Source organism: Melanerpes formicivorus, unplaced genomic scaffold, assembly GCF_026170545.1.
Source record: "Melanerpes formicivorus ecotype bairdi unplaced genomic scaffold, bMelFor1.0.p_v2 SCAF_6, whole genome shotgun sequence".
Lineage (NCBI taxonomy): Eukaryota > Metazoa > Chordata > Aves > Piciformes > Picidae > Melanerpes > Melanerpes formicivorus.
The window spans coordinates 10,272,478-10,283,647 of NW_027142358.1; positions in this window are offsets into that span (position 1 = coordinate 10,272,478).

Here is an 11,170-nt window from a genome sequence, read left to right on the forward strand (position 1 = left end):
ACTGGTGTTCTTACTCATCTCGCCACTACTTAAAAAAAACAAAAAAGAAAGTGGAAATGAAAGCCAAAGTGTGTAAACACAAAATGAAGTAGAACAAATTATCACAGCTTTCAATGAAGGCAAGAGCCTGGCAGGATTTTCAAGAGATTAAGCATTTACGTAGCTAATGAAATCATGCAGGATTTAAGCCAAATACTAATGGAGGGTAAGAAGAAATACCTCTTAATGCACCTTAGTCAATAAGTGTCCATGACAGAATTTCTCGTACCTTCCCCTTAGTGGATCTGACTAAACAGAGGATTTTCCTAGACTTGATATAGTAAAGCGGTCATTTTTAAACAATTTTTGTGGTGTAATAGATGTATATTTGATTCTCCTAAGTACTTCATATGCTGTATGCTTTCTTTGGCACAGAAGTACAAACATGCAAACTTGCTTCTAAAAGAGACATTCCCAAAAGCACTCATGCTATTTTTCTTCAAAATACAGAAAATATTTACATGAGAGTATTTTGTACATTGTTCTTCTTTCCACAGCCAAACTAATGCAATACAGTACACAAAAGCATAAGGAATTAACTGTTTACCAGAAATTGTGTCCCCTCTCTCCAATACCATTTCTTTCCTAGATACAAGAAAAAACCCCACTGTATTTTTAAGATAACTCCTTTCTTCCTCTGCCCCACACACTTCCTCTAGAGCTTTCAGAGGAAAGAGTTGCCAGGGTTTGCATAGTACAGTTTGAAAACTCTGCTGGAATGCTATTATTATATGGTCATGGTCATTTCTATACACAGGTTTGACTATCATACCAAATCAGTCTCTATTTAGCTAGCAATTAAAGATTTTACGTTTTTCCTCTCTGTATGACAATAATTCTGCAATAATTTAACTTAAAAGAGTGTTTCAGCAATCTCCTACCTTGTTTACACATATTGCTTATTTTGCCATTTTTACTTCACGTCTTCCAAATGAGATTAGTTTCATCCAGTGTATTTGATCCATAAAGTATTAAAGACACAAGTCAAGAAAACATTAGAATAGAATATACATGTAATATATAGAAGTGAACAACCAACAATCTGCATTATTTAAAACACATCTATAGGAACTATTGTAAAAATTACCCTCTACTGTATTAGCTTCCATAACCACTAGCAGCAATTTATCAATTATGGTGTTAAATTGTGAGTCAAAGAGTAATTTCCCAAGTTCTGAGTTTTTTTACTAGATACTAAAACAATAAACTCAGGTTAGGAGAAACATCCAATAGCTTTTGTGGCAGAGTCAGCATCTTTAATACAGTTTATTCCTGAACCTTTTTCCTTGGTTATTAAACCCAAAAGTTATTTATTCTGTTTGGAAATCATACCTTACAATTTTTAAATAAATACATGCTCTTTGAAGGTCTGTTTCTTTATAGTGTCCTACAAAGCAGAACTTACAAATTACTCTGATTTGTAACTTCAAAGCCTCAAAGCCTGACTACAGAGGAAAATCATGTAGGTAAATAATAGTTTCTGCTTCAAGGCATTAATCCAACCTAATTTGCAATTCTTAATGAATACCTACTAAACTGATATTCAGTTTAAATTATTTTGGACTATTTTCAGTTGAGGTTTGAGTGTTGCAATGATGGTTAAAAATTGCACTCTCTTTATTCCATCCATCACACACTTCTGCAGTAAATAAATGCCTTATTCAAGGTTATCCAAGTAAAAATTTTACTAGTCTGATGAAATGCACCACTATTAAGTATTTTTGCACACAGGTCTGTATTACACAAAATCACTTTAATACTGTATACAAGATGGTATTTAAATTCTTTTGATTGAAATTATATCATATGAAATAGAAGGAAATAATAATGGTTTATTTCTTCCTGAAATAATTCCGCTAAGTTCTAGAAAAGGATACCAACACTAGAAGAGAAGAACAATAGCTGACTTCTCCCAGGGGGACACTTCCTATAACAAATTCCCTTGGGAAACAGTCTTTTGCCAGTTGCCTAGTCCTCAGAGTGGACATCTTGGAATGATGCACAGAAACATTAAAATCTAAGATACTTGTGAAATAAAACTTACTTGGCACTGGCAGGTTTATGGTTGGACTTGATGACCTTAAGTCTATTCCAGCCTAAATGACTCCATATATCTACTAAATGATGTTAAGACCTCCAGTATTCTGCACTCCACTTTCCATGATCCCATTCAAATTGACAATAGTAATTTAAATAAATCTGTCTTCGCATCAGCTCTGAGAAAGAGAGACACAAAGAGTACTTACAAACAGTAATACTCACTGCAATTGTTGTTACAGTATGTATTACTAGGCACTGTAGAATATCATAACTCTGAATATTTTATATTTAATTGTGTATTACTTAGAGAAGCTGAGAACAGAATTTAACTCATCCAAGGCAGTTCTTTCTCATAAGTAGTGACTGCAACACTTATGAAACATCCTATCAAAATGCAAAGATGATATAATTGAGTACACAAAGCTGAAACTATTTGTTGGCAGACTGAACAAGCAACAAATAACAGTGCTGCAGGGATGGATACCACAACAGGTTCCTCATATATTAGCTCACATCTAGCCAGTTTTCATAGCTCAGAATGCAACACAGTGTTCATGAAGTCATATCCATATCAGAAGTCAGATCCATCATTTTCATCCAGCACTGTTTTGAACTAGTAAGCACTGCTAGATGGAAGAAGATCATGTTGCACAGATCAAATATTCTATATTCCTAAACTTGGAGCTCACCTTTTCACACTGATCCCCACCAAAACCAACCAACCAAATGCCCCAAACAAACTATACCACCAGAAAAGCAAACTTACAATTCCAAATTACAGTTCTTGTACTATAGAGAAATTCCTCTATCACATGAAGGGTTTTCAAATGTATTCTGAACACTTTCCCATTTCACTAGCTCTTAATCTTTCCTGAGTATCACAAGAGAAGCCCTCTACTTTTCAGCAAAGTGTCTGGAAAATTCCCTCTGGTGGCAGATTTTGAACCAACTGGATAACAAAAATACAGCAATATTGGAAAAGATTGTTGTCAAGACAGAAAACATCAAGACAGAGTCTTGACAAGGGGTACAGAGCTCAAAGAAGAGAAATAAGGTCAAAGCTTGATAAAAATAATATACAGGCAGAGAAGTCAGGTTCTGGTTACACAGGTAAAGCAACACTCCCTTCATTACACTAACAGTGTTTTTCTACCATCTACTGATACCTTTCAGCTCCCTGTTTTACCTGGCAGTTTACTCACAAGTCTAGAAAGTTCTAATAAAATTTTATAATGCCTGAAACAAAACCAACTGGAAGCAGTTACTCAAGAAATTATTTCTGAAAAGGCTACCATGCTACAAAGGGTTTGAGACAGCAGATAACATATGTTATCAATATACTTCATGTCAATTATTTTTATCATTATCAGTATTTGTGCTAGTTTATACCAACTGTTAGCACAGACTTTATTTCCACTGTATGACTGGGGAGTCCACACAATTTTAATTGTTGCCCTTAAGGTAACAATAAAGAAAACCACAAAATACTAGCAGGGAACTCTACAGAAAAATCTCTGCAAAAAATGGACTTCAAAAGCTAGTAACTCCCAGAATACATCCATTCTCTGCATAAATTTATAACCCAAGAATGTAATTGTCAATCTTAGCAGATTAAAGACAGAGCACTAAGAATATTTTGTTGTAACAAATACTAAAATAAACCCACACAAATAAAAAACCAAAACCAACCACACCAAAACAAACACAACCCACAAACCCACAAACAAAAAACCCACAAACACACTAACCTAAAGCCCCAATTCATTAACGTATGGAAAAGCTTACAAAGACTTGCAATAAAAGCCTACAAGAAAATGCACATTCTAGAGACACAGCAAAGAAAGTCAATTCAACATTATAAATACAGAGTGTTACCAACAGCCAATCAATGTCAGCACAAGAACGTATCTAGTATGGGGTCCAAAACTAGCAGATATGAACATACCAAAAAAACAATTCCAGGAAGTTGACTCTTGATAAATTTAAACTGGATGTACATGACAGAAGTGAGTAACTAATTAGGACATGCCTTCTAGAGGTGTGACAGATACTCCATCATGCTATCCAAGTCTTAAAATGACTAACTGAAAGAGGCGCTCTAAGACATTTTAATGAAGGAAAAGACAGAAGTTTCAATCAGTTGGCTTGCTGAAGAAAGCCCAGAATTTCAACAGCAGAAGTATTTCAGGGAAAGTCCAGTTTCTTGGGAAATTTCTAATTGTAGCTGAAAAGTTCCAACACTTCAGAGATTGCAGATTTTTTTCCAAAACCAGAAACATTTGAATGCAATAATGCCCATAACTCCTTATGGACATTGCCTTTGCTGACTCTTTGCTCTGCCCTAGAGTTTCATCTCTCATGATAAACTATGGCAGCTCAGCATAAGGGCTCACAATGTTTCATGGTATATACACTCCTGTTCATAAAGAATGCGTGACAAATCTTCCATCTACAGCAACGAGCATGCTAGATGGAATATCTAATCAAAGTATTTGTTTTCAACAACACAGAGAAGTTTTTCCCCACACCTTCACTGTGTGGACATACAAGTTGAGGGAAAAAGTTTATTTTGTTCAAAATATCATAGTTCTCTAGCCATAAGCAACATTTTGTAAGCTGTAATAAATTTCTTACTGGATTTGGACCACATAAGTTGTATGCCAAGTTCTTTGGCTTCAAGATTACAAATAGCACAGACTGGGAAGAAACTTAAGTAGTTACTACAGTTATATAAACCCCAGTGCAGAATGGTTGCCTGAGATATAGTATTGAACCAGAATAATAAAACCAAATGGAGAATGCTGTATCTTTTGCTGTGGTTAAATAAAGATCACTTTTGTGACTCAGATAAAGGTCCTGTTGTTTCCAGGATGCACAGATGTCTTGTGCATACTCAGTAACTCTGGGATGTTCTGGACACATCAGGTTTGTTGCATGCACGCAGATTAACACTAAAGAGCCCAGGCAGTAATTCTGATGTGCAGGCAGTGTGCTGGATTTATGCTGCATTTTCTGTACGGTTCATCTACTTTTACTCAGTATACCTGGTGCATTTAGTAAGTCTAATTTGTTTAATAGGCCTAAGATGAAGATCACATCTTTAGATTATGATATAACCAAATAATGAATTAGCACAAAATGCCTACTAGTAACTTAATACTTCCTGTCTCAAATTGTAGGTTTAACTTGCAGATCACAGCTAAACTCTGCCTGTTTCAATGAGTCTTAGCTATTAACATTAATTGTTGATAGACACTTAGAATTTTGTCCCATCTTCTCTGGTGATAATTTCTATAGCATCTGTAACTATTCCAGTAATTTCTTTTAAGTTAGTGAAGTACCACTAAGCTATCTCAGTACAAAAGAGCAAAAAGACATAACAATAACAGCATGAATCACTTCTACTTTGGCATTACAGTTATTTGACCTCTAAATTCTTTTCTAAGTCACTGTCCCAAACATTTATATTTTGTAGATATAACACAGGCACACACATTTTTTTAAGCATTAATGACTTTTTAATGGCAGTAAAAGCATGTTTTCATAACCGAGTCATGAAAAGATCTGCTCCATTATGTATGAGTGCCATTAAACAGCAACAGCTTTTCCTCAACGATTTGCTAACACTTAAGAATGACTGAGGAAACAATACTGACTTTTCAGATTATTGACAAATGTTCAGGCTTATTATTATGTCACTGAGAGTCTTCCCATCTAACAATTTGTTCATTTACTAAAAGTTACTTCAAGGTCTTGTGGTGGGTTGAATTTTCCCCCCCAACATTAACTTTGCCAGACCAACTCCGTTAGAAGCAAATTAAGCTGTATTTACATGCAAAATTTACACTACGATGGAATGCCATGAAGGAAGAATTGTTATGGTACAGGTCCTCTTTTTCTAGATATTTACCCAATGAATTTGTTTAGAATAATCTTTTATTTTCCTTTTCACACCCAATAGTGATTTATTTATATTTTTTCTACTTTTCTGCTTGAAATTTGTAACTGAATTTTAAAAGCATAGCCTAAAACCACCACAGGTCTTTTTATCTACATCTTAATACATTTAATGTACAATTACTGATACTGTACACAATGACATTTATCAAACTATTGTCCAATACCAACACAGTACTAGTCTTAAAATCTATTTAATGAAATTTATCGAACAGGTTTGTAATTTAAGTTGTAAGATTTATTAGCTAGTAAGATTACTAACACTCCTTTCATTCAGTTACCAATATAATCTCCTCTGTTTTCAGTTCTTGAGGATTGATGTCAGCCTCCCTACAAGCAACAGTATTTCTCTGAACCTTAAAGACAGTTATATCAGGATCATGCATGCAGAGATATTCACAGTGAAAGTAAATTACATACCTGTTTCTTAAGATTCAGATCCATTTGGTACCCAAATGCTGAATAGCTGATGAATAGCACTTAAAAAACTGTAAGGAAGATACTGGTGTGCTGCAGACTTGATTTAAATTTTAAAATATTTCTATAAAATACTTGCAGCTTCTGAATTTTGTTTATATCTTTTATTGCAAATAACAAGGGCAGAACAAACTAACGAGTACAGGAAAGCTTTGCCATAATGCTTTCTGCCCACAAATTTCTGTATGATCACAGAATCACATAAGGATTTACTTACATTTCATTAAACAGGATAGTTCACATTGTCTGCAAAGTCTACCTAAAATAGAATTTTCCTAAATGACTTTTTAATCCCTATGATTTTTAAGGATTCTCCATCTGTAATGTGGTAACAATACAGTCCACACTAATTCAAGAATAAATTCTGCTCTGAAGGATCTTGGACTACTCAAAACCCTTTATATTAGATTATTACTTTGTGTATTATTACAACTTAATTCCAGAGGAAGTAAAGATAGAAAAATAGACAAGAAAGTAAATTGTAGTAGTTCTCTTTACTAATACTGAAATAACAAACATAAATCCTAACTGTGCAATTCACTTCCAGTTATTCTGTGGGTAGGCATATGGTTTATAATCCACAGGAGCTAGAGAGGAAGTGATGTAGTCAGGAAATAGTAACAAAAAGCTGCAGTATGAATGAAGAGTGTCTGAGCAGAAGGGTAGAAAGCCACCTAGAAATTGCTGAAGACTGAATTTATAAATAGGCTTACCTAGAAGCCCAGAAGCAGTCAGAAAAGCTTTCTGCAGCTTTTCTGTACCACTGTTTACTACTGATCCCAACTTTCAGGTTGTCAAGTATCTGTACCTCCCAACCTGGTGAAATAAAGCACAGTTGCTGCAGGGGGCACTGTAATCCATGACTTGCTCTAAGAGCAGATAAAATATGAAGATTCTGTGTGATCACGCACTTAGAGAAACTAAAATGGAGTGAAAGGGCAGCTACAGCAGGACCAAGGCATCTAGTTCTCCTACTAAGTTTCACAAACTACTAACGTAATAAAAGTAACCATTCAGGTATTTGCATAACATATTTGACAATACACCTACATAAATACAATGTCTCCTTACTGATCTCATATTTATGTATCTTAAAGAAAACCTGTTCCTGCAGAAGTTATAGTCAGAGTGGTATCAAGTACAGAGTGATGTACACAAATGTCACTTCAAATGTATGCCATGTACGCATATATTTCCAGTTAACAGCAATGCTATTTTGTGTCTTCTGACACAGCATAAGAGGCAGAGTGCCTCTCCAATAATGAAAATAAAACATTTGCAGATTAATGACATTTTAAGTACTTTTTCAGCATGTCTGTGTTTTGCATAGTTGTTAAAATTCAGTACCTTTCTGTGCAATAAGTTTCTGATCTGTCATAACCATCTATAGATGCTCATGCACATAACTGAATAATTGTGTATTGCACAATAAATTCACATTTCAGAGAAGATTCGTGGTTAGAGTGCTTGTTTGTAATATACACACTTGAGATTGTTTCTCTGCCAGAACACTTCTCTGTAAACTCACATGATTATCTGTTGTGCAGCTGTGTATGTTTCAATTCTAGTATTTGATCAGTTCAGAAATTATTTTTTTGCGGGTAGATGAATTTCTTCTCCAGTTTCAAACTGAGCAAACTATCAGTGTCAAGCAATAAATTAAAACAAATAATCCATAACACTGATGCCCAAGAAAAATGGTCAGACAGCTGTGGGGAATTGGTACTTTCTATTTACTGAGGAAAAGTTATACTACACTGTACCTACAGTAAATGCTTGTAAAATGAAGTAAGAGATGTATAAAAATTGTCATACAAAGTTTAGCCATTTCATAAAGGATTATTTTTTATTTTAAGCCAAGCAAAGAAAATCTTCAATCTTTACCCTGTGCTCCTTGATATTTGTCCAGTTCCCTCTGGTCCAGGTTGTAGCTCAAGAACTCTTGGAACCCAAAAGTACAATCAGAAATGCCAAATTGTTAGCCTTTTTAAAAACAATGATAATGTATACTAAATCAACACACCTTAAAGCATTACTTGGTTCCTACATTCTAACCAAGCAAGCACTACTGGCCTCTGTATGCATCTACTCATGACTACTGGAAACAAGATACAGAAATGATCAATCTTTAGTCTGTGCAACGTCTGTGCAGCTCATAATGCTGCTTGTAAGAAGATACAAATTTCACAGAGAGTAAGTATGTCCATATGGGCCACTTCTGTTCATAGACTCAGAGAGTATCTTAAATTGAAAGGTCCTGTAAGGATCATTGAGTCCAACTCCCCGCCCCTCACAAGACTATCTAAAACTAAACCCTATGCCATGGTTATCATGCTTCAAATTAGGAGCATGGGTTTCTCAGTTAAAGGAGTTAAAGTATTTGCAGAGATTTGGAAGCATCCCTCCTCAGAAATAAGGTCTCACATGCCATCTGGAGATAGTATTACTGCTGCTGAGTGAATGAGGAAATAAAATTCTGAAGTCTCTACCTTAAACCATTGGAACTCTCACTAAGTTCAATAAGACTATTCCATGTGAGCATGTAAAAGTAAAAATTAATACACTTCTAGCTGTCTGGTTACATTTTGCTGCACAATAGCAGGAAATATGGAAATCAGTATTTTTATCATGCTACCTTCCTGTATGCTCTGTTTTGCAAGTTGTGTTTGTGGTCTAACAACAGAGTGTTTTCAGTAAACTACACAAATTGGAAAAAGCCAACAGTGCTTTAAAATAAAATGTAAATCTTACCTATCTTTTCCTACAGGCTAACAGTTTGACCAACTGCTGTCAACATTTTTATTAGGGAATATAAGTATTATTCAAATGCCAAATGGATTTGATTTCTTTTGATGCAAAAATGAGGAGTGCGAATTAGCCCCAGGCTAGTTCCTAGCCTTAGATTCTTGACACCTGAAAACATTTTTGTTTAGTCCCGACCAGGCAATTTGCTCCCTCTCGTGGTTACAGCTCAAATCTGTTTCAGAGCAGACTGCAAATGGAGTAGGGGGTTCCAAATTAAGGCTAGCACTTTATACAATAAAAACATAAAATTACTTTTTCTGATCTTGATTTATTATTTTTAAAATACCAGACTAAATTCACAATACAAGAAAAAGATTAATAACTAATAAAATGCTGTAAATAACCTATCATATTCAAATTAATGTTCAACCAGGAATATTACTGTACCATTAAAAATAGAACATAGCTGTTGCTGAGATCGTTGTTCAGATTTGTTGCATGCCCACGTTACCTTTTGAAGATAATTGGTTTACAGCTCAGCTCTAAGTACTAGATCTTCCTTCAATCTAATAATATAATCAAGCAGGTTACCCAGAGAGGTCATGGATGGCACCTCCCTAGGGGTGTTCAAGGCCAGGCTGGATGAGGCCTTGAGAAACCTGGTCTGCATGCCAGGTTTTTTTCAAGATTCCTTATTCCTGCTGGCAAATCGAAAACAGCACTGTAGAGATGGCTTGTATGCTTAATGTTTATAGACTACATATCACTAGGAGAAGAGTAATGAAGTTAATAATAAATCGCCATAATGCTCAAGGTAACAGCTCAAAAGTCCCTAAGTCACTTACTGCCATAACATTCTACTTGAAGTGAGGAACTGAAGACCTCTGATTGCTGTCTCCTTTGCTGATTACCTGCTTGTCGGCTGTGTTTCCTCTAACTTGATGTGGCAACTTTGGAGTACCCTATAGAAAATGTTCAGGAAGAGACAAATAAAAAAGCAGGCTTTTTTTTTTTCCCCTGTTAAAGATTATAAACCAGACTGAATACATCAGCCTTCTTACTCCAAAGCTATGAAGTCTAGCTTACTAAAACCTTACTAGAGGTTCTAAAACTTTCCCTCTGATGTTTTTTTTTTAACTTATTAGACAATGCAGTGATTGCATTCACTACATCACACCTTGCTTAGGACATTAGTGATGAACCTAAGTTTTCTAGCAAAATAAAGAGGACACTAAACTGATCAGTTACCAAGCATCGGGTTTCAGAAGGAATACTTTATAGTTCAAAGTAAGAAAGCAAAATTCAACTCTTCTTCAAAGATACACTTCAGAAACTTAAGGCCCTCTCTTAACAAGAGCACGTTATGACTCTACATGATTCTTTTCAACACTATTAGACTGCAGCCTTTGGCTTTGCCTCAGATTAAGAAAACATAAACCTGTAGTCCTAAAATATTTGTCTTGAAGGCACAAGAATTTTTTTTTATTACTAATTTGTGGAATGAAAAAGACAATATTGCAAGAATTTATGCAAGGATGAGAAACTCAGTAAGTTTCACATATTACGCTTTTATTACAGGGCTGGACACAGGGGGATCTTTCCCAAAGACTTGTGTAACAACAGAGATTTCAGTACAGGCTTATATGCAAAAAGTTACCTATCTAAAATGACAGAGGTATGTTGATATTTCACAGAAAGTCCCGGTGCTTCCTACCTATACAAAGGTTATCTATCTAAGAATGAGAGAAGTATTTCACAGAAAGTCCCAGTTCTTGTTTGATCCTCCCCTCTTCAAGGTCCATCCGCCCTCTCCTGTATTCCAGCCAACCGTAAGGGGGGTTCTTCATCAATTTTGTCATTTCATTAAATTGGGTACCTCTTTACCAACTCTGTTGTCTTGTTAAACTCAGTA